Consider the following 25,093-nt stretch of genomic DNA (forward strand, 5'->3'; position numbering starts at 1 on the left):
GTTTGTGGGCAGGAAAACTAATAAAATTCTGTATCATTTCCGATGTATAAAGAATAAGTTTAGAACGGGTTCGACTTTTAACGCGCCATCATTGTTCATGCAGATCTAGAATGTTTCCCAATTTCTTGGGGTTTGTTTTGTAATTTTTAAAATGCTTAATGTAAATTTTGCTTTGTATTTTTTTTGAATTTGTATAATTTGTAATGAGTAAGAAAAAAAGAAAAAATATAGTAAAAGTGTATGTGTGTGTTTGTACTTGTTTTATGAATGTTTTATATATATATATATATATATATATATATATATATATAATATATTATATAATAAAATTGTAAAGAATAAAGAAGAATTTAATATTCTTGCAAAGAATAAAGAAAAATTTAATATTCTATTAAAAAGATTTTTTTTTAGACCATACATCTCAAAAAGGGACAACTCTCCTTATATTCTGTGAAAAAAAAAATTCTTGTTACAAGCAACCACGATGGTTACGGGGTTGTCTATTTTTTAAGGAAAAAATATAGCTACCAAAAGTCTGTTGTGTTGATGTTAGAAGGAATTACCGATGTATCTGTTCCTCCACATCCAACTTCAGCTTCGGCATAAGTTTGTGGGCAGGAAAACTAATAAAGTTCTGTATCCTACTGTTGTAGTAGTTCTAACAAAAAAATCATTCGTTGTTTTTCATGGGAGGAGAAGTTATGGAAGCAGTGGTGTAAAGTGATAGACAGTGATATTTATATAGAAATGAAACAGAGATGAAGAAGGAGCAGAGAGTAAAAAGTAAGAAGAACAGAGAATGAATCTGTTTATACAGAGAAGCAGAAGACGAAATTCATGCACTGTTACATTATTGCTTTTGCTTAAGTGTTTACATTACTCATCCTCAGTTTATATATGCAGTATTGGAAAGATACCACACGGAGAATGTTCACTCAATATAATGCTAACAGATTCTCTTTTCTAACAAACAATACTAACAGTATTCTAACAATATTAATTGCTAATCTTCTGACACTTGGCAGATGTAGAGCCGTTGATATCTTTACATGCCCCCTCAATCACAGGCTTGGAGGAGCCAAGCATGAGATTGGAACAATGATGCTGAAACAAAGAAATGGAAAGACCTTTGGTGAGGATAGCAGCAAACTGATCAGTAGAAGAATATGCTATTGAAGCCATAGAATCTGGAAACATGGACCCTGCGAGTATACTTGAGCAGATTGAGCTTCAAATTGCTAATGTTAAGGAGGAATCTTTTAGTAGGAAAGAAATAGAAAAGAAGAGAATCAAAGATTGAGAAGGAAGAATCTTGTAGGAAGTTGAAGATTTGAAGAAGAATTTTTCAGTTTGACAATATATCAAACAGATGATAGGCAGATTGATTTTTATGAGAGAATTGGTTTAATAAGGCGATAACAATGCCAGAAATAGAGATTAGCAAGATATAAGAAGCTTTGAAGTTGAGAAGTAGTCACCATCTTTTAGAATTCAAGAGACAGAGAGGAAGAGAATCACAGATTTGAGAAGAGAGTTGAAGAAGAATTTTTCAGTTTGACAATATATCAAACAGATGATAGGCAGATTGATTTTTATGAGAGAATTGGTTTAATAAGGCGATAACAATGCCAGAAACAGAGATTAGCAAGATATAAGAAGCTTTGAAGTTGAGAAGTAGTCACCATTTTTTAGAATTCAAGAGACAGAGAGGAAGAGAATCACAGATTTGAGAAGAGAGTTGAAGAAGAAATTTTTTTTTTTTTTTCAGTTTGACAATATATCAAACAGATGATAGGCACATCAACAAATACACAGGAATTTCATGAAGAGAATGAGAATAAAGCCAGAATTCAGAAACAAGAGTAAAAACAAAAAAAATAAAATAAAAAAAATCATAGTGCAGAAGTTTCTCCAGGTTTCCCTCTCTCTGCTGAAAGAGAAGCAACAGAGTCTCCAATTGATTCCAGTAGGTGCACGTAGTAGCACTAAGATCTTGAAGAGATCATGGCCAAGCATCATCCTGATTTGATTATGTGCCGGAAGTAGCCAGGAATTGCTATTGGACACCTTTGTGAGAAGTGTGATGGAAAATGTGTAATCTGCGATTCCTATGTACATCCTTGCACACTTGTGCGAATTTGTGATCAGTGCAACTACGGATCCTTCCAAGGTTGATGTGTTATTTGCGGAGGAGTGGGAAGCTCTGATACCATGATAGACAGTGATATTTATATAGAAATGAAACAGAGATGAAGAAGGAGCAGAGAGTAAAAAGTAAGAAGAACAGAGAATGAATCTGTTTATACAGAGAAGCAGAAGACGAAATTCATGCACTGTTACATTATTGCTTTTGCTTAAGTGTTTACATTACTCATCCTCAGTTTATATATGCAGTATTGGAAAGATACCACACGGAGAATGTTCACTCAATATAATGCTAACAAATTCTCTTTTCTAACAAACAATACTAACAGTATTCTAACAATATTAATTGCTAATCTTCTGACACTTGGCAGATGTAGAGCCGTTGATATCTTTACATAAAGAACATGTTTCTGTCTTCTCCAAATTCAATATGTCAACTGGCGTGAATAATTATTAATGGCCACTCCTAAGAAACATTACAGCATGTTGTTGTTGATGGATTGATGGATGATCAATATGTTACTTGTTATTTCTTTCTTTTTTCCTACGAGGAGAAACTAAGCTTGGAAATCAAATGAATTTCTTAACTTGGTTTAAGAGATTAAGAGATGAAGGTGTGTAATGCTAAGGAATCTATAAACTATAAGTTAAAAAAAAGAAAAAGTAAAGCAATATATTCATTTTGAAAAATAAAAAACTATAAAGGAAATTGAAAATTACGAAAAGTAAAAGAAAGCGATGTATTGCTAATAGCCTCACAAATCAAATGAATTTCCTAACTTGGTTTAAGAGATTAAGAGATGAAGGTGTGTAATGCTAAGGAATTTATAAACTATAAGTTAAAAAAGAAAAAAAGTAAAGCAATATATTCATATTGAAAAATAAAAAACTATAAAGGAAATTGAAAATTACGATAAGTAAAAGAAAGCGATGTATTGCTGAAATTTTTATAAAAACATTATATATTTCCAAATGCTAAATGACCTATTAATAATGTTAAGAAATAAAATTAACGTAAACTATAAATCTCAGTCCTATACAAAATATTGATGGCATATAAGAATTTTACTATATAAATACTAGTACAACTGATGAAATTTCTTGAGAAATTTATTGGGATAATATTTACTATGATAAAACTGCAATTCAAGCTTTATTATCTTGACTTGGAGGGTTGCAATTCAAGGAAGATGATGACTTCTCTCAGCCAACTGGTCTAACACGTTTGGTAGACTTTTGTGGACCACACTAGGCCACTATAAGAAAAGTTGCAGACGTACCAATAGTGAACAAATCTTTCATTTCACAGGGTTTTAGTTTTGAAGTTTGCTAGAATTTTCATCACATTAACATTTAGCCAGTATATCTGTTTGGCTCTTTACACCACACTCCTGTCCCCATGGCTTTGGTATCAGGGCTTCTGCTTCTAATGTTATCGATACTCATTGTGGAAGCAAGAACTCAACCGAACCAAATTGGTGAAATACACTTGGGTTCTCAGTTATCTCCCATCTCTAACATGCATTCATGGCTCTCCCCTTCAGGCCATTTTGCGTTTGGCTTCTATTCACAGGGAAATGGATTTTCTGTAGGAATATGGATGATGGGTCAACCTAATAACACGGTCGTCTGGACTGCAAATCGAGATGATGAACCAGTCTCCATCAATGCTACCATTCACTTATCAGAAGAGGGTAAGCTCCTTCTTCGGACTGAGCAGGGCAACGAAAATCTTATTGCTGATTTTTCAGAAGTCGCAGCTTCAGCTTCAATGCTCGATTCTGGTAATTTCGTGCTTTACAATGATTCTTCTGTTATTTGGAAAAGCTTTGATTACCCAACCGACACCATATTAGTAGGTCAGAATCTTACTTATGATAGATTGGTTTCAAGTGTGTCGAGCTCAAATCACTCCAGTGGAAGGTTTCTCCTCGCGATACAGGAATATGGAAAGCTTGTCGCCTACCCTACAAACAGCGCTCGTCAAGATGTTGATACTTACTGGGCCAGTCATACCTCCAGTGGAAGGTTCAGTTACTGGGCCAGTACTCTCTATCTTAATCACCAGGGATTTCTGTCCATGGATACGCACTCTAAAAAACCAGTCTTGTTGGCAAGAAGTTCCTATCCCTGTAACAACAAAACAACAATCTTTCGTGCGACGCTTGATGCTGATGGGATTTTCAGGTTGTATTCACACTGCTTAGAGAACAAAACTAGCCGGAGTGTGCATATTGAGTGGTCTGCGTTGAATAATCAATGCGATGTTCGTGGCTTCTGTGATCTCAACAGTTATTGCTCTGGCATGGGCACTAATGCTAACTGTTCCTGTTATCCTGGATTTGCTTTCAATGACCCCAGTGAGAAATTCAGTGGATGCTACAAGAATGTCACCGAAAGTTTTTGCAGAGGCACCAAAGAAGGGAAAATTTACGCTGTCAAAGCCGTAGAGAATATATTGTTCGAGCCAAATCCTTATTCTGTCCTACATGTGAAGAAGGAAAATTGTGGTTTGTGTTGCCTGGAAGATTGTCTTTGTGATGTTGCTCTATATATGAATGAGAGGTGTGAAAAGTATACTGCACCAATTCGATATGGTTTAAAAGATATAAACATATCATCTATAGCCTTCTTCAAAGTGAAAGCAGCATCTCATGCTGCACCTCCAATGAGCCCGACAATCATCATAGAAAGCAAGAAAAGTTTACTTGTGTTTCTTGCTATAGTATTCGGCTCTGTTACTTTCTTGTGTTTTGTCATTGCAATCTCTACTTTCTGCGTGTACAGGGATCGAGCTTATCTTTACGAAAAGCTGTCAGGAATCATAAGCTTGGCTGGAGAGTTCACTCTGCGGTCATTTTCTTATAGCGAGCTTGAGAAAGCTACAGGTGGTTTCATGGAAGAGCTGGGCAGGGGTTCTATTGGTGCAGTTTACAGAGGGACAATACCTGAGGGTGACAGAACTGTTGCTGTTAAGAGACTTGAGAAAGTTTTAGATGAAGGGGAAAAAAAGTTCCGAGCAGAAATCACTGTGATTGGACAAACTTATCACAGAAACTTGGTTCGGTTGCTTGGTTTTTGTGTGGAGGGCTCTCGGAGGGTTCTCGTCTACGAGTACTTGAGAAACGGCACCCTTGCCGATCTTTTATTCCAGTCTGAGAGTGAGGATTGCTCTCGATATAGCTCGAGGAATACTCTATCTACATGAAGAGTGTCAAGCCTGCATCATCCATTGCAATATAACCCCTCAAAACGTTCTCATGGATGATTCTTGGATGGCCAAAATCTCCGATTTCGGATTATCAAAGCTATTATATCCAGACGAAATAAGAAGCTCGATGGCACTCTCACAGAGTCGAGGGCACATGGCACCTGAATGGCAGAATAACGCCTTGATGTCGGTAAAAGCTGATATCTACAGCTTCGGAGTTGTACTTCTGGAGATCATCTGTTGCAGGAGCAGTATAAAAGTAGACGTCTCAACACCAGATGAAATGAATCTTCCCAGTTGGGCATATCAATGCTTTGCAGCTGGACAGTTGGATAAGCTTGTGAAGGATGAAGATATAGAATTCGAGTCACTGGAAAGAATGGTGAAGATTGGACTGCTGTGCGTTCAACATGATCCAGCTTCACGTCCTTGTATCAAGAATGTGATCTTGATGCTTGAAGGGTCCGGTGACATTCCAACTCCACCGCTATAGCACCATTCCGCAGCACCGTCTAGTTTCCAAATAATTTGCCTCATGTTTTATGCATAATCTATACGTGATATGTAACCATGTATTTGTGTGTTAAATGGTCGTGGATTTGAAGTGATTTGTGAGGCGTTTTTATCTGTTTCTGCTTTCAATTTGACTTGCGAAGTACCAAAAATATGTTCAAAGAAACGGCAACAAAAAGAAATTTAAAGCTTTAACTATAAAAAATATTATTTTTCATATTATAGAATGTAATTATATAGGAAATATTGTAGTCATATTCTTATGTGGTAATCTCCACCTTTACTATTGTATATTGCCCTACTCATATATATAGAAAGGGTTGGCTAACCTATTAGGTTAAGCCTCCTAATTATTTCTCAACTTGGTATCAGAGCCTCCTAATATTTTCTCTCTTTGCAGCCGGCCCTAATTTTCTCCCCCATGGACTCTCCTCCTACTGCCGTTGCTCCAACCTCTCCCTCCATCGGTGATGCATCATCACCGGCCAGCCCTCTTCCTGCTGCTGGCTCTGCCGTTCCTCTGCCTCTTATGGGAACACAATCTCCAATGGTTCCTCTATCAAACACCCACCATGTTGTGTCGTTGAAACTTACGAACACCAACTATCTTTATTGGAGAATGCAGATGAAGCCATATCTCCTTGGTCAAGGTGTTTTTCAGTTTGTTGACGGCTCCTTGCCGTGTCCTCCATCTCATATGATTGATGCTTCGGCTGATTCTTCTTCTGCCATCAGCCCCTCTTTTCTTTGTTGGAAGCAACAAGATCAACTTATTTTGAGTGCTCTTCTCTCCTCTCTTTTCGTGGATGTGCTGCATCTTGTCGTCGATTGTTCTACTTCACATTGTGTTTGGCGCACGCTTGAGAAGGCACTTGCCTCTCCATCTAATTCTCGGATCATGCAACTACATGGCTCCTTTCAAGACCTTCGGCAAGGTGATGCATCGGTTAGTATGTATATGCAGCAAGCCAAATCGTTATTTGACGAATTGGCTGCTGCTGGTTTTGACGAATTGGCTGCTGCTGGTCGCCCAATGTCCCTTGAAGATTTCAATCTCTATGTGTTTCGTGGACTTCGCGGTGAGTTCAAAGACTTGGTAACTAGTCTCATAACCAAGGCTGAACCGCTATCGTATGCTGATCTTCATAGCCATCTCCTTACCCATGAGTTTCTGCACAAGAACTCTTTTCACTCCATGGCTGTCGGTTCATCCTCTTCATCACTGCTGTCTTCTTCTTCTCTGCCGCAGCAGCCACCATTGCTGCCAACACCTTCGAATTCTACTTATTATGCCATGACTAATCACAGCCGAAACAGGGGACGTTCTAGAGGTAATTGGCGTTCAAACACCAACCGATTTCAGGCCCCAAACAGAGGTCACTCAACTGCAGATTGGAGGCAAAATCAGTGGCAGAACAGGCGCACCTCTGCTGCAGATTTTCGACCAAATCAGGGGCAGTGGTCTGGACATGTCCGCTGCCAATTATGTTCCACTCCTGGCCATTCAGCTCTTCAATGCTATCAGTTTCGCAGCAGCACACAACAGCCCTCTGCTCACCTTGCTGTTGCGAATGATTCTGCTGCAACGACTTGGTTTCCCGACACCGGCGCGAATCAACATGTGACGCCTGATCTTGCAACTCTAACTGATTCTGCTCCTTATCTTGGTAATGATTTCTTGCATGTTGGTGATGGTAAGGCCCTTGACATATCCCATGTTGGACATACTACTTTATATTCCCCCAAACGCTTGTTTACATTAACTAATGTTCTTCGTGTGCCTCACATTACCAAACCGTTGTTATCTGTTCAGAAATTCTGTCGTGATAATCATGTTTATTTTGAATTTCACGATTCTGTGTTTTATGTGAAGGATCTCGTCACCAAGGAAGTTCTTCTTTCCGGTCGGAGTCATGATGGTCTTTATGTTCTCTCCGAGTCCTCGGCTACGTCAGTTCCTCAAGCTTTTTGGTCTCCTTGCATTTCCGCGACTGCCGACTTGTGACATCGTCGTTTAGGTCATCCAACTCCTCGCATTCTAAATTTGTTAGTTTCTGATAATAAAATTATTTGTACGTCTAAACGATCTTTTACTCAATGTCAAGCATGTCCTTTAGGCAAGTCATCCCGTTTGTCATTACGACCGACGGGTCACAAAACTTCTACCCCACTTGAATTAATTTTTAGTGATGTTTGGGGCCCTGCTCCAATGTTTTCTTCTGATGGTTTTCGTTATTTTGTTATCTTTGTTGATGCGCACATTAAATATATCTGGTATTATCCGCTTGTTGCAAAATCTGATGTATTTTCCACGTTTCAACGTTTTCAGACACTTGTTGAGCGTCAGTTTTCTCTTAAAATTAAATCTGTTCAAACTGATTGGGGTGGTGAATATCGTAAATTAAATACATTTTTTCAAACAATTGGTATTCATCATCGATTAATTTGTCCTCATACTCATGAACAAAATGGCACAGTTGAACGTCGTCATAGACATATTGTCGAAACTGGCCTAACCCTCTTAGGACAGTGTAATGCCCCATTGCGTTTTTGGAACTATGCTATGGAATCATCAGTCTATCTTATTAATCGCATGCCTACTCCTGTTCTTCAAAATAAATCTCCTTTTGCGTGTCTGTTTCATCGCACTCCTGATTATAATTTTCTACGCACTTTTGGGTGTCTTTGTTTTCCATTTTTACGTCCATATCATGCTCATAAATTAGATTTTCGGTCTTCTCCTTGTGTGTTTTTAGGCTATAGCTCGTCTCATCTTGGTTATCGGTGTCTTGATTTAGAGTCTGGTCGTGTCTATGTCTCCCGTCATGTTCGTTTTCATGAATGTGTCTTTCCTTTTCAAAAGTCTGAACAGGTAACAACACCCCCGGTTCCCCCCACTCCACCTACCTATCTTCCATCACTGCAACCCCCTTCCTGTTTTCAGCCTTTCTTTCCTTCCCAACCTTTGCCCCTTGCCGCAACCCCCCAGCTTGCTCCCCTGCCCGTTGATTTAGCCGACCCTGCCTCACCACCCCACACAGCCATACTATCACCACATGCTTGTCTTTCCAATGATTATTGTGCAGGAATAGGTTCTGACTTGCAGGATTCAGTTGCGGCACAACCCCGCACCTCCCCGGCTTCACCTCCTGGTCTGCAACTTTGTGTTGATCTCTCCTCTTATCCTCTTCAGCACATTCCAGGTACAGGTGTTGCTACTCCATGTCCCGCTGCTCCTAAACACCCCATGGTTCTTCGTCCGAGACAGCCCAAGACAACGCTGATCACCACCACGGCAGTCACCTCTGCTGCTTCCTTCAGTCGGGTATCTTGACATTCATAATGCATTTCTAAATGGAGTCCTTGATGAAGAGGTTTACATGAAACAACCTCCAGGTTTTATTGATTCTACACTCCCAGGTCATGTATGTCGATTGCATAAATCTCTATATGGGTTAAAACAGGCTCCGCGGGCTTGGTACACTCGTCTGAATGATTTTCTATTATCCATTGGTTTCCGTGCTTCTAAAGTGGATACCTCATTGTTTATCTTCTCGGTTGGTAGTGACATTTGTTATCTTTTGGTTTATGTTGATGATATTCTGCTTACGGGTAATAATGGAACTCTGCTACAACGACTCATTCAGCTACTGAGCTCCGAATTTAAACTTCGGGATTTGGGTGATGTTCATTATTTCTTGGGTATTGAAGTGCAGTGTACTAGTCTGGGACTTATGCTTTGTCAACATAAATATACACTTGATATCCTCACACGAGCTGGTATGTTATCCTGTAAACCAGTTGATACTCCTATTTCGGCATCCAAAGCCACCATTATGCCGGATCCATTGTTTTCTGATGCTACTCGTTTTCGGCAACTTGTTGGTGCTCTCCAATATCTCACTTTCACACGCCCGGATATTTGCTTTGCTGTTAACCGGGTCTGTCAATTTATGCATGCTCCTACAGAATCCCATTGGGCTGCCGTGAAACGCATCTTGCGTTATCTCCGTGGTACGGCATCACATGGTTTACATATTACTCGCAGCTCTTCCTTTGCTTTACACGGTTTTACATATGCAGATTGGGCAGGTAGTATTGAGGATAGAAAGTCTACAGGTGGTTATCTTGTGTTCTTTGGTTAGACGCCAATTTCATGGAAATCGAGTAAGCAACGCACTGTTGCTCGTTCTTCGACGGAAGCTGAGTACAAAGCCTTAGCCGATGGCACGGCTGAAGTTATCTGGCTTCAGTACTTGTTAACGGATCTTCAGATTCCGACTCATTCTGCTCCTATTATATGGTGTGACAACCTTGGTGCCACGTATTTGTCCGCAAACCCTATATTTCATGCTCGCACAAAACATATTGAGATTGATTATCATTTTGTCCGAGATAGAGTTGCGAAGAAGGAGATTCGGATTCGTTTTATTTCCTCTCAGGATCAACTTGCCGATGTCTTCACTAAGCCACTTCCTGCTGCTTCATTTACTGCTTTTAAATTCAAGCTTCGGGTTGATCCTCCACCCTCAGCTTGAGGGGGCGTATTATAGAATGTAATTATATAGGAAATATTGTAGTCATATTCTTATGTGGTAATCTCCACCTTTACTATTGTATATTGCCCTACTCATATATATAGAAAGGGTTGGCTAACCTATTAGGTTAAGCCTCCTAATTATTTCTCAACTTTTCAAAATGTTCTCTTGTTTTAAAATATATTAAAATAATTATTTTTTATTTTTTTATATCAACGTATTAAAATAATTCAAAAACATTAATTTTAAACTAAAAAACCTTTAATTTTTTAAAAAAACATGATCCAACAAGACAAACAAAATACTATCAAAAAAGTTTGATGAGCAAAACAAAAGTGCACGTATAAATACTAAATTCATAGTTTTAAAATAATTTAGAGCTAAAAAAGACTTAAAAAGTTTAAAAAACATACTAAATTTCTCAATTTTATTCTTTGAAAAAAATATAAAATTGCCCTTTACTTTTTCATATATATATATATATATATATAAAGAAAAAAATATGAAGTATATTTTGAAAGTGTGGTAGAAATTATTTTTTAAAATATATTAAAATAATATTTTTTATTTTTTAAAAAGTATTTTTGATAAAAAAAAAAAGATTACATGGGCTGAAACCACCCTCCTAGCTAGCTTGGGCTTTGGATGGGACATAGGCTGCGTCCTATCTAGGAAAGCTTAGGCTTGGAAGCTGGGGTGCAGTAAGCCTATGGAACAAATGGACTGTATTTACACAGCCTATATATTTCATTGGATTTCTATGAGTTCAAGACCCTAATACAATTAAGGGTTTGTTTTCCATCAGCCTATATATATATATACAAGATAATGCAAAGATAATACAAATATTACAGAATAACCATTTCTTTACCGTTCTTAGTGATTAGAGAGTGACATAGTGAGTTCTATGACCAGGAGAGTGAAGATTAAGTCTTGAATTTTAATGCTACAGCTAAATGATAGCCATTTACAACAAAACTGCAAAGGTCTTGGGTGTTTGTTGTTTGCTTGTGCTAACATTGGTTGTTCATTCAACTTTTGCGGATAGAAGTGTTGGTGGGAGAAACCACTGGTTGTGGCTTTGAAACACTCAGAGGGGATAAAACACAAGGTTCTTGTGTTTTATCCCCTCTGAGTGTTTCAAAGCCACCACCAGTGGTTTCTCCCACCAACAATTGGTATCAGAGCCTCATTCGTCGGAAAACAGAAGAGTTTTGGGGTATATCCGAATTTTCAAAGATGTCAAAAACACGTTTTGATCATTCCATAGTGTAGAGCTCATCAAGACGAACTCACTGCTGAAAAAATCAGCCTCATCGGAGTCCGTGGTAGACCACACGCGCCGCCTGAAGATTTTGCACAGACGACCACGCGTGCCAGAGGTTGAAGACGACTGTTGTGCACGCTCGCCATATTCAAGCCGCCTAAGCCTTCTAAGCCGAGCCACGAGCCGATCCGAGCCGAGCCATACCCGAGCCGCGAGCCGCGCCGTACACCGCACCGAGTCGCCAGCGCGCCGAAAGAATATTCCCGGTTCAACCCAGCGAACCGCCCGCCGTACAGAATTGGTTTTTGACCGGTTCCCCTATTTTTTTACCCGATTTCAACAAAGTCAGACCGATTCCCTACTATTTGGACCATTCCGGATCGATCTACAGTGTCTGTTTGGCCAAATTCGGCTCCCAGAAAGGTGATATAGTCATTCAAAGAGCAAAATGACTACATAAGGTACACATACACTCATCCCGAAGCTGACCAAAGACAACTATGATAGTTGGTGCATCAGATTGAAGGCATTCCTTGGTTCACAAGAGTGTTTCGATATTGTACAACATGGTTATGATGAACCAGAGTCCAAAGAAGCAGAAGATGCTTTACAAGAGGTACAGAAGCAAGCCCTGAAAGTCAACAGAAAGAAGGACAACAAAGCAAAGACCATCATCTATCAAGGTCTTGATGAAGATACATTTGAGATCATAGCTTCCGCTGAAACATCACATGATATATGGGAGGCTCTCCAACAGAAATACAAAGGTGCTGACAGAATCAAGAAGATTCGTCTTCAATCTTTACGAGGAGAATTTGAGTTATTGCAAATGAAGTCCTCAGAATCTATTTCTGATTATCACACAAGGATTATGGTAATAGTCAACCAGATGAGGAGAAATGGAGAAGCCCTCATCGATTCTTGAATTACTGAGAAAATTTTGAGATCCCTAGATCCAAAATTTGATTTTGTTGTTGTCGCAATTGAAGAGTCCAAAGATGTGGACAAGTTGACAGTGGATGAACTTATGAGTTCTTTGCAAGCTCATGAGCAGAAGATTGTAAAGCGAAATGGAGATAAGGCCATCGAGCATGCCTTACAAGCAAAGCTGTCTCTCAAGGACAGATATGAGCAAGGGGAGACTTCAACAAGTGGATATACCACTCAAGCAAGAAGTCAACAATCCAGAGGAGGATTTCAGCAATTCCAAGGAAGAGGATCTTGGAATACAAGCTTTAGAGGAAGAGGTGGTAGAAACACCACCAGAGGAGATCGAGGACAACAAGCATTCACTCCTAGAGGAAGAGGAGGTGGTTACAATAACCGTGACAAGAGGAATATCCAATGTTATAGTTGCAATCAATTTGGGCACTATAACACTGAATGCAGAAGGAAAGCTCCGTTGGAGATACGTGAGCAAGCCAACTATGTAGAGAAGGATGACAGAGAAGAAGCTGCATTTCTTGTCCAACAAGGACTTGATGAGAAAAAGGAGGATATATGGTATCTAGATACTGGAGCCAGCAATCACATGTGCGGCTACCGAAATTTATTTAGTAATCTAGATGCGACCAAACAAGGTCTAGTTACTTTTGGAGATACCACAAAGGTTCCATTCAAAGGTAAAGGCAACATCCCAATCAAGTTGAAGAATGGCGATTCCAGCTACATCGCCATGTCTATTATGTCCCAGCCATAAAGCAGAACCTGATCAGCTTAGGTCAACTTTTGGAGAGAGGCTATACTTTTTACTCGAAGAATTGTCATCTGACAATTAGAGACAACAATTGGAGATTAATGGCCAATGTGAAAATGTCCAAGAATAGGATGTTTCCTTTGAACATCCAGTATGATGCAGCAAGGTGTTTGAGTGCCATCACCAACAGTGAAGAATGACTTTGGCACCTAAGGCTTGGACATCTGAATTTCACGAGTATGAAGATGCTAGCAAGCAAGAAGATGGTCAAACGTTTGCCTCACATTGATCATCCAGATGAAGTCTGTGAGAGTTGTGTCCTTAGCAAACATCACAGATCCAGTTTTGCCAAAGAAGTCAACTGGAGAGCAAAAAGGCCACTGGAGTTAGTACACACAGATGTGTGTGGCCCAATAACGCCTATGTCGACTGGACAAAATAGGTACTTCCTCACTTTTATTGATGATTTTAGTAGAAAGACGTGTATATACTTTTTGAAGAGGAAGTCAGAAGTATTCAATTGTTTTAAAGATTTTAAAGCAATTATAGAGAAGCAAAGTGGCTACATGATCAGAACCGTGAGATCTGATCAAGGTGGAGAATATACAGCAAATGACTTTGAAGCCTATTGTACACAACAAGGCATCAGACATCAGACAACACTAGCTTATACACCACAGTTGAATGGTGTAGCTGGAAGGAAGAATCGCACGATTCTTGACATGGCAAGAAGTCTGCTCAAAGCAAAGAACTTGCCCAAGCAATACTGGGCTGAAGCTGTATCATGTGCAGTGTATCTATTGAATCGCTGCCCAACCAGAAGTTTGCAAGGTGTCATTCCAGAAGAAGCATGGAGTGGTCACAAACCAAGTGTTACCCATCTACGAGTCTTTAGTTGTGTGGCATATGCAAAGATCCCAGATGCAAGAAGGACAAAACTCGATGATAAAAGTGAGAAATGCATCTTTGTCAGATATGGTGAAAGAAGGATGGGATACAAGCTGTATAATCCCATCACGAAGAAGGTGATTATGAGTAGAGATGTTATCTTTGATAAAGATAAATCTTGGGAATGAAATGATGATCAAGAAGCAGTCAAATGGATCAACATTGATTTGATCCTTGAAGGTGAAGAAGTACCAACAGTACTTGTAGAAGAACCGATTGTGCCAGCAGCTGAACCACAAAGTTCGGTGATTATGCCAGCAGCTGAACCACAAAGTCCGGTACACAGATTCCCTGTATTTAACAGGAGGAACACACCATGAGCATCATCATCAACACCACCATCAGCATCCTCATCAGAAGGACCAAGAAGGATGCGAAATCTTGAAGAGCTGTACGATGCCACTCAAGTCATGGAAGATACAACTTTATTTTGTTTCCATGCAGATAGTGACCCATTAAGCTTCAATAAAGCTGTCACAGAAAAGAAATGGATAAAAACAATGGATGAAGAAATACATGCCATTGAGAAGAATGATACCTGGAAGCTGACTTATCCACCAGAAAACAAGAAAGCAAAAGGTGTCAAAAGGGTCTATAAGACGAAAGCCAAATTAGTGGATAAAGGCTACAAGGAGAGAGAAGGCATTGAAAGAAGAAGTGTTCATGCTTGGCATGACATCCCTCAATTGAGTTTAAGGGGGAGATTTGTTGAATATTAAACTCAACATCCAGAAGGTCAAGGAAGGCAACCACCCACCACCAGCCACCAGCCGCAGCCACCAGCTGCCACAGCCGCCAGCCGCCTTCACACCTAGAAAGTTTGAATTTTTGTATTATGATTTCGTGTATAAATAGAGTGCCCAGCTTCTATTATATTGTGTGGAGAGAATAGAGAGAAACAGTAGAGAGAAAGAGAGGGTGTGTATTGTGAGTTTTGTGTTATTGTAAGCTTCGGTTTTGAATATTAAACTCAACAAGAAGAAGGTTCACAGAACAGGGAGTAGCTCCGGGAGGAAGATGACCTTGAAACTGAGATTGAGGGTGATGACTTTGGGACAGAGGATATCGACCTGCCTGAAGGCAACGATCTTGAGGACAACTGCGAACAAACCGTTTGATATTGAACACCATGTCCTTGAAAACAACAGAGCTGATGCTACAGTAGAAGGTGTTTCAGAACGGTGACTCCCAAAGGAAGGATTATCCACCACCTGTTGTGGGGATAGAGTTTGAATCGTATGATGACAGCCTATAGTTACTACTAGCTTTGATACCCGCGCGATGCCGCGGGTCATTTTTTTTTGTATAAAAAATATTAAAAAAAAAAAAAAATTTTAAAAATCTTGGGTTTTTTCTGCAAAGTTATACCGAGAAATCTTGGGTTTGGCTGCAACTCCTGACCTAAGAGTAATATTTATAATATTAATAATAAAATTAAACTTGCATGACCCAAGTTTAAGTGAGCCTGACTGTAACACCGAACCCAAGAATATTGGATGTGGGTTTGACTATAAGGTCGTGTCATAAAAGTGTGATAATTAAATAGATTAATTAAAAAAACAAAGAAAAAAAATCAACAAAAAGGAAAAACCTAATGAAGAAAAAAGAAAAACAAATTGAATTAATTGGGTTAACCCTTTAAACCAGGTTATCCCGTAAAACCTGGGATTTGCGTCATGAAAGTTTGATAACTAAATAGAAAAATAAATGACGGGTTTACCCAGAATTAACCTGGTTAACCCATCAGACCAAATTAACCCCGTCAAGCCTAGGATACGTGTCATGAAAGTCTGATAATTAAATAGAAAGAAAATTAACTTTAACAAACTAAACTAAATGAAAAAAATAACTCGTCAAATCACGTTAACCCATCAAACCCGAGATTCATATCATGAAAATATATGATAACTAAATAAAAAAAAAATTAACATTAACAAACTAAATCAAACAAAAACAATTCATTAAAAAAAATTAAAAAGAAAAAACAAAGAAAAAAAACAGTCATATAATATAATACAATATAATAATAATTATAATGAAAAAACGTGGGGAAAGCTAAAGCTAAATTCTCAACCAACTCAATATTAAAAAAATAAATTTAACAAAAATAATTTAAAAAATAAACATGTGGGGGAAACATTGCAGCCAAACAAAAATCATGTAAGGGAAACACTGTAGTAATCCATGGTGTTTTTTTTTCTTTTAAAAAAAAGCTACAAAGCTAAGTTCTCAACCAGCTTAATATATAAAGAAAACCGAGATCCGTGTAATGAAAGTATGATAACTAAATTAAAAAAAAATTTCACATTAACAAACTAAATTAAACAAAAACATTCATTAAAAGAAAAAAAATCACAAAGAAAAAAGTGAAAAAAAACCCATGGGCAAAACGAAAGAAAAAAAAAAGTCAAGTGTTTCACTGTGTGCACAATGATACATTATATGTAAAAAAACAGAAGAAACAAAAGCGAGGAGAAAAAAAAACAAAGTTGCTACAGTGAAAAACCCACGCGTTAAAAAAAAACATGTAAAAAAAAACAAAAACAAAAATAAACAAGGAAAAACTGCTACAGAAAAAAAAAACCAAAAATGACAAAAACAAAGGAACATAATAAAAAACGAAAAAACAAACTGCAAAAAAATGAAAAAATTTTTTTAAAAAAAACAAAAGCAAAAGGAAAAAAAAAGGAAAAACTGCTACAGAAAAAAAAAACCAAAAAAAAAAAAAAATGGCACAGAAGAAAAAAACGAAAAAAAAAATTGCAAAAAAAAAAAAAAAGCTTTAGCTACAGTGAAAAAGCTACGCGTTTTTAGTATATTACTTAATAATTTCCCATCTATTAAAAACAAATCAAATCTTAAAAACTACTTTAAATAATAAATTAACATAAAAAAATCAATTTTAAATAAAATTTTGGGGTAAAGATGCATGAGTGAGAAGAGAAAGACTTGTCTCCACTATGTGTATGTGCTTGTGCTTAGAGACACCATTGTGTTCAGGTTTGTGTGGTGGGGAAGTACGATGATAAATGCCATGTAACTAAAAAAATCTTTGGGAGCTTCAAATTCACCTCCATTATCCGAATATAAAGGTATGAGTTTTTGTTTGAAAAGATTTTCAACAATGGCTTTAAAGCGTATGAATGTAAGTTTTACATCATATTTATGTTTTAAATGATAGAAACATGTATATCTTGTAAAATGATCCATAACAATAACATAATATTTAAAGTCATCAATTGAGTACAGAGGAACAGTTCATACATCAGAAAAAAAATATTTCAATAGGAGTATGAGACTCTGAGGAGGACACAAAGAAGGGAAGTTTGTGACTCTTGTTAATTGACATGCATTGCAGGAAAAATGTTTTGCCAAAGAAGTGATCTCTAGCTTATTTTTGGAAAGGATAACATTTAGAATAGGTGACGATGGGTGACCTAATCTAAAATGCCAATATATTAGGGCAATCTTTAAATTGGAAAAGGCAATTAGAGAAGAAGACGTTAGACTGAACCCCGACCATTCATAGATGCCACCTTTGCTCTCCTTTTGAGCCCGAACCACTCTCGTTAACAGATCCTTCACAAGAAAATACCAAGGTAAGAATTCAATGGAAACATTGTTTGTTACACAAAACTGATAAATAGAAATAAGATTCTTTTTAATTTTAGGAACACAAAGAATATTCCTGAGATTAAAAAGATTTGAGAAGGTTTGTAGAGTTGTGGAGCCTGTATGTGTAATGCGCCAGCTTGAACCATCACCAATCATAACATCGTCTGAGCTAGTGTATGGAGTGTGAAGAGATAGGTTGTTTAGATTAGCTGTGATGTGGTCAGAAGCATCATTATCCAACAGCCACAAAGGAGTGTTGGGACTGTTGCTTGCGGCAAGATGAGCCTGTGGCTGCCACGAGTTGGGATTCTTATTGGCTTTGGGAAAATCTGTCTCTTGAGGCATAAATTTGAAGGAGGGGCATCTTTTTGCAATGTGCCCTTGGAGTCCACAAACCTGGCAATATCCTGTGAAACAATAAAGATAACAGAAAGATAACAATAAGAAATAGAGAAGTACACTGGAAGATGAGAACGAAATGAGATAATTTTATTGAGCTGGACTGATATGCTTTATATAGGCAAATCAGTTACTTACAAATAGAAACTAACAGTTGCTTCCATTATTCTAGCCATAGAATACTAACAACTTTCTATAATTAGTAAAAGCAATAATTGAAACTAACGAACTACATCTTGGTCAGTTTATTTTAACAAGTCTGGTGTTGATATTTTAACATCCCCTCTCAACACCAGCATCTTCTCTGTTAATCATCCCGAGTTGTCGACAGAAATCTTCAAACTTATTACTGCTCAAGCTTTTTGTAAACAAATCTGCAACTTGATCCTTTGTGTTAACATGCTTGAGCTCAATTTCTTCTTGTAAGACCTTCTCCCTGATAAAGTGATATTGCACTTCTACGTGTTTGGTCCTTGCATGGAAGACTGGATTTTCAGCTAAACGTATGGCTGATTGATTGTCACAGTATAGTGTGACTGCTGCTTTTGTTGACTGTCGCAAATCTTTTAGCAACCGTATGAGCCAAGTACTCTCTTGTGCTGCCATTGCTGTGGCTCGATATTCTGCTTCCGTTGTTGATAAAGACACCGTTGGTTGTCTCTTGCTGCACCAAGCAACTGCTCCCCATCCAAGCATAAAAACGTAGCTAGTAGTTGAACGTCGAGTGTCATGATCACCCGCATAATCAGCATCACAAAATCCAACAAGTCTGCAATCTCCATTTTTCTTGTACAGAATGCCTTCATTGAGTGTCCCCTTCACATATCTTAATACTCGACGAACTGCTTCCAAATATGGCTTCTTTGGATTTTGCATGTATCGACTCAACACACCAACTGCGTGGGAAATATATGGTCTGCTTAAAGTTAAGTAGATCAGGCTACCTACCAATTGCCGATACATTGTTGCATCTTCTAAATCCTTTCCTTCAAGAGCACAAACCTTTGCATTTAGTTCCATCGGAGTTGAAACTGGTTTACAATTAGACATTCCAAACTTTGTCAAGAGCTCCCTGCAATATTTCTTCTGATGAAGAACCAGCCCTTCATGAATATAATCAACCTCTAGGCCAAGAAAATGCTTGAGCTGGCCGAGTTCTTTCATTTGGAACCGTATGGACAAATTCTCTTTTGTTAAGAGAATTTCTTCTTCATAATCTCCTGTTACAATTAAATCATCCACATACACTAACACAATAGCTATTTTTGTGTTCACGAACTTGACAAACACACTACAATCAGCAGATGTTACTAAATAACCGCTATATGTTAGGAATTCAGCAATTTTTCCATACCAGGCTCTTGGAGCTTGTTTAAGGCCATATAACGCCTTTCGTAGCTTGCAAGCATATTCTGGATGATCTTGATTCTCGAATCCCATTGGTTGAGACATGTAAATTTCCCGATTCAGTTCTCCATGTAAGAAGGCGTTCTTTACATCCATTTGCCACAGGTTCCAGCTTTTGTTTGCTGCAAGTGCAAGTAGAACCCTCACCGTTGTAATCTTTACAACTGGACTGAATGTTTCGTCGTAGTCTAGGCCATACTGCTGAGAAAACCCGCGAGCAACCAGGCGTGCCTTGTATCTTTCAATTAATCCATCTGTGTGATGTTTAATTTTATAAACCCATTTGCATGAAATAGGCTTCACACTTGTTGGCTTTGGTACAAGTACCCATGTCTGAATTTGTTCCAATGAAGCAAATTCCTCTTCCATGGCTTTATTCCATTCCACGTGAATTTATGCATCTTCAAATGTCTCAGGTTCTGCTGCAATTTCTTCTTCTGTTATTGCAGCATTAGCATATTTAGGATTTGGCCTTCTAGTTCTTGTTGACTGTCGAGGTTCAGCTGATCTGCTATGCTCTCCTTCTTCTTCACTGGACGATCATACACACCTGTTTGCCAAGGATGTCTGCTGCTCTCTTCTTCTTCTTCTTCACTTGTGTGGCCTTTGTCCTGAACTGAAACTTCTCCCTCACCTGATTCCAGTTGAAAATGGATAGGGTGCAAGGAGTCTGAAACTGGTTTTGTTTCTTTTTCTGCTGGCCACCATGAAGAAGCTTCATCAAACACCACATTTCGTGATGTATAGCACTTCCCAGTCAGAGCATCACAACATTTCCAGCCTTTTCTTTTACTGTCATAACCCACAAAAATACACTTCACAGCTTTCTTATCAATTTTGCTACGTAAGTGATCAGAAATAAACACATAGCACACACACCCAAAAACACGAAAGTAGCTGACCACAGGTTTCATGTTCCATAATTTTTCAAAGGGTGAAAGAAAACATAACCGTTGTTGTGGAAGCCTATTGATCACATACGCAGCAGTCTTCATGGCCTCTGCCCAGAAACGTCTAGGGACATTTTTTTGCGTGAAGCATGCATCGATAAATTTCTGTGAGGTGCCTGTTCTTCCTTTCTGCGATGCCATTCTGTTGTGGGGTGTTGGCACATGTGAATTGATGACTTATTCGATGACTCTGTAAGAACTTGAAGAATTCATCTGACGTATATTCTCCCCCATTATCCGTGCGTAGAGACTGAATATGTTCACTAGTTTCTGCTTCTGCTGCACTCTTGAATTCTTTGAATTTTGAGAATGTTTCAGATTTCTCCTTTTGAAAATATACCCATACATACCGTGAAAAGTCATCAATAAAGGTCACCATGTACCTCATTCTACTGAGGGATGCTTGTTTCACCGGCCCAAACACATCAGAATGAACCAATTCTAATGGTTTCTTGGCTTTGAATTTTGACTCTTCATACGGCAATTGGTGTGCCTTTCCATACTGACATCCTTCACATACCACATCTGTTTTTACTTCAAGTTGAGGAAGACCTTCCACCATTGATTTCTTCATCATCACAGCCAGCTTGGAATAGCTGACATGACTCAACCGTGAGTGCCATAAATCTGGTGTTTCATTCTTCCTGGTCTTATCTATGTATGCAGTTTCTGCTGACATTACATAGACTGATTCTCGCCTTTGACCCTTCATTAGTGGCTCCTCTGTAACCTCAAGATTGTGATAAACTCTCACATCTTGTGGTCCAAATAAAATATAATGCCCAGCCGATGTTAGCTGTGACACTGAGAGAAGATTTTTCTTCATACCTGGAACATGATAAACCTTCTGCAGTGCCACTTCATTGTCACTGTGATGGTTAGAAACCATTGTATTACCAACGTGAGCTATTGGTAACTTTGAATTGTTGGTTGTTATTACCACACGATTTCCCTTGTATTCTGTCAAATTCTGCAGCTTCTCCTTATCTCTAGTCATGTGATTTGAGCAGCCGGAGTCTACAATCCAGTCACTTTCATAATCAATTTGATCAGACATATTTGTTGTGAAGGTTTGTTCATCATCTTCTCCTGCTATAGATATTGTCTGAATATCCCATTCGGCTTCAATTCTGGTATTAACAACATCACACAGAATAGTTGTTGTAGTAAGAGCCAGTTCATTGTCTTCTTCCTCTGTGACAAGTAGTGCCTCTGCATCCCATTCATCTTCAACTTTAGAGGTAGCAACATTACTCTCCATGTATTTTTTCTGCAAATTACAGACTCTGGCCATATGACCTCTCTTCTCGCAATTGTAACATTTTCCTTCAAATTTCTTTTTGTTGCTTTGATTTTTCCAGCCTCCCATTGAATGGTTGCCTTCTGCACCTTGATTTTTCCAGCCTCCCATTGCACGGTTGCCTCCTGCACCTTGATGACTTTTGATCTTGTCACTGTACTTTTTCACTCCACCATTTCCATACTGCTTAAAGTTCTTGCTGCCTTTGTTGACGTAGAGTGCTTCCTCTTCACCCTTGGTTGAAGCTCCTCCCATTTGCTTAGCTAAGGCTTCTTGTCCAACAAGCAAATTCTCAAACTCAACAAGTGATGGTTGGTTTTGCCATCCTTGTACTGCAGCAACAAAGCTTCTGAATTCTGGACGTAAACCATGAATGATTATTCTTTTCATCCTGGTTTCACTAATTGGAGCTTCTGTATCCAATTCAGAAATCTCTCTGCATAAAGTCTTCACCTTATGAAAGAACTGAGCTACAGGGAGCTCACGTTGAGCTACTGACAGTAGTTCACTCTCCAATAGTTGAAGTTTTGTGTCATTCTTCTTGGAGAATAGCTTGGAAAATGTATTCCAAGCTTCATGAGGATTTTTGGCATCTCGAATATGTTCCAGCACATCTTCTTCTATTGTAGTTTTCAAAGCAAACATTGCTTTTCTTGCCTTTATCTTCCATTTTCGTAGAGTACCGCTTGCATCTTCAGCTTTTGGTTGCGTAATTTCACAACCACTCACAACTTCCCACAAATCTTGGCCCTGCATGTAAGACATCATGCATGTTGACCAAGTTTTGTAGTTCTGATTGTTGAGCTTTTTAATCCCTCCAATGACTTGAAGATCACCCATCTCACTCTCTCTTTTCCTCATGTGTTTAACTCTCAATACTCTCTCTTTTTCTTACGTGTTTAGCTCTAAAAAAAACAGAAACAAAGATCTCTCTTAAGCAAGGCTCTGATACCAATTGTGAAACAATAAAGATAATAGAAAGATAACAATAAGAAATAGAGAAGTACACTAGAAGATGAGAACGAAATGAGATAATTTTATTGAGCTGGACTGATATGCTTTATATAGGCAAATCAGTTACGTACAAATAGAAACTAACAATTGCTTCCATTATTCTAGCCACAGAATACTAACAACTTTCTATAATTAGTAAAAGCAATAATTGAAACTAACGAACTGCAAAAGAATAGGACAACTTTGCTGACTTGGTCAGTTTATTTTAACAAGTCTGGTGTTGATATTTTAACATATCCTAGGTAAGGACGAGGGCTAGGACGTTGGTTGTAAAGTCCCTGATTGTTAACTGGTCCTTGCAGCCTTGAAGGACCTTGGTAGGACGTGCCCCATTGTGGTGAGGTAGGAGGGTGAGATCGACTCAAAGTTGAGGCCTGAGATCGATATTCGAGACGACTAGTGGCTTCATTGGCCGTAGGTGAGAATTGCAAAGGGGCTTTGGTTAAGGCATGTAGAGAAGCTTCAAACATGAGTAATTTCTCATGAAGTTCGTCAAAGGTTATTGAAGTGTCGCGGGCTTGTAAGACATGCACAAGTTCTTTGTAGTCATCTCGCAATTCTTCCAAAAATTTCTAGAGGCGTCAAGCATTGCTAATTCATCAACCCGTGCTTTAACAGAGTGAATGAAATCCAAGATGTTAAGAGAGCCTTTAGTTGTTGAAGAATAATCAATTACTGTTAGCAGTTATTGTTAGTAAGTCTGTTAATATGGTTAGTCTAGCTGGCAGTTAGTTAAGTCAGTTAAAGACTGTTAGTATTCCTAACTAACAATAACTGATTCCTTGAATCACGGGGGCGGCAGCTGCTTCTCTGTAATGGCTATATAATGCCATATCGTTGCATGAGTAGAGGATAATACATTTACAGTATTCATCAGTTGTTCTTGTGTATCAATTCTAACAAATTGGTATCAGAGCAAAACAAAGAAAAGAAAGAGAAAGAGTCAAGAAGAAGAAAAGAAAGCTGCAGTTGATTAAAGAAAGCTGCAGTTGATTTCTTTGCTTTGCGATTAACAAAACAAAGAAGATTCAAACTAAGAGATGGTGAATGACAGTAATGGCAGTTTCATACAACCATCTATACCACGTTTTGATGGACATTTCGATCACTGGAGCATGCTAATGGAGAATTTCTTGAGATCCAAGGAATTCTGGACCTTGGTTGAAACTGGCTACACAGAGCCAGAGGAAGGAGCAAATGTGACTGAAATGCAACGAAAGAAACTGGAGGAGCTAAAACTCAAGGATCTGAAAGTGAAGAACTACATATTCCAGGCCATTGACAGAACCACACTAGAAACTATTCTAGAGAAGAACACCTCTAAACAAATCTGGGACTCAATGAAGAGAAAATATGAAGAAAATGCAAGAGTGAAGCGTTCAATCCTTCAAACACTAAGGAAGGAGTTTGAAACACTGGAGATGAGAACAGGTGAGAATATCACTGACTACTTTGCAAAAGTCATGACTGTAGCAAGTAAGATGAGAACCTATGGGGAGCAGATGAAAGATGTAACAATTGTGGAGAAAATTCTTCGATCATTGACTAACAGATTCAATTACATAGTATGCTCAATTGAAGAATCTAAGGATATTGATGTTCTATCAATTGATGAGTTACAAAGCTCGTTGATTGTACATGAACAAAAATTTCAGAAACACCACATGGAAGAACAAGCCTTGAAAGTGACAGCCGAAGAAAGATCATATGGCAGAGGACAAGGCAGACGAGTCTTCAGAGGAGGTGGAAGAGGTAGAGGACATTATAACTTTGATAAAACCACTGTGGAATGTTATAGATGTCACAAACTTGGTCATTTTCAGTATGAATGCCCCACAGTGAGCAAGGAGGCAAATTATGCAGAACTGAATAATGAAGAAGAAATTCTATTGATGTCTCATATAGAATTATATGGCAACAATCGAGAGGATGCTTGGTTCTTGGATTCTGGTTGTTCAAACCATATGTGTGGAGACAAGGAGATGTTCTGTGATTTGGATGAACAATTTAGACAACTGGTAAAGCTTGGGAATAATACACGAATGACAGTCCTTGGAAAAGGAAAAATCAAGTTGTTCTTGGATGGGATG

General features: G+C 38.4%; 1 pseudogene; it reads left to right on the top strand.

Annotated features, from left to right (window-relative positions):
- The first annotated feature begins 3,515 nt into the window (after positions 1-3,515).
- On the top strand, positions 3,516-5,849 carry LOC118037875 (G-type lectin S-receptor-like serine/threonine-protein kinase LECRK1; annotated as a pseudogene).
- The last annotated feature ends 19,244 nt before the right edge of the window (positions 5,850-25,093 follow it).

The sequence above is a fragment of the Populus alba genome, chromosome 19 (assembly GCF_005239225.2).
Source record: "Populus alba chromosome 19, ASM523922v2, whole genome shotgun sequence".
NCBI classification, from domain to species: domain Eukaryota; kingdom Viridiplantae; phylum Streptophyta; class Magnoliopsida; order Malpighiales; family Salicaceae; genus Populus; species Populus alba.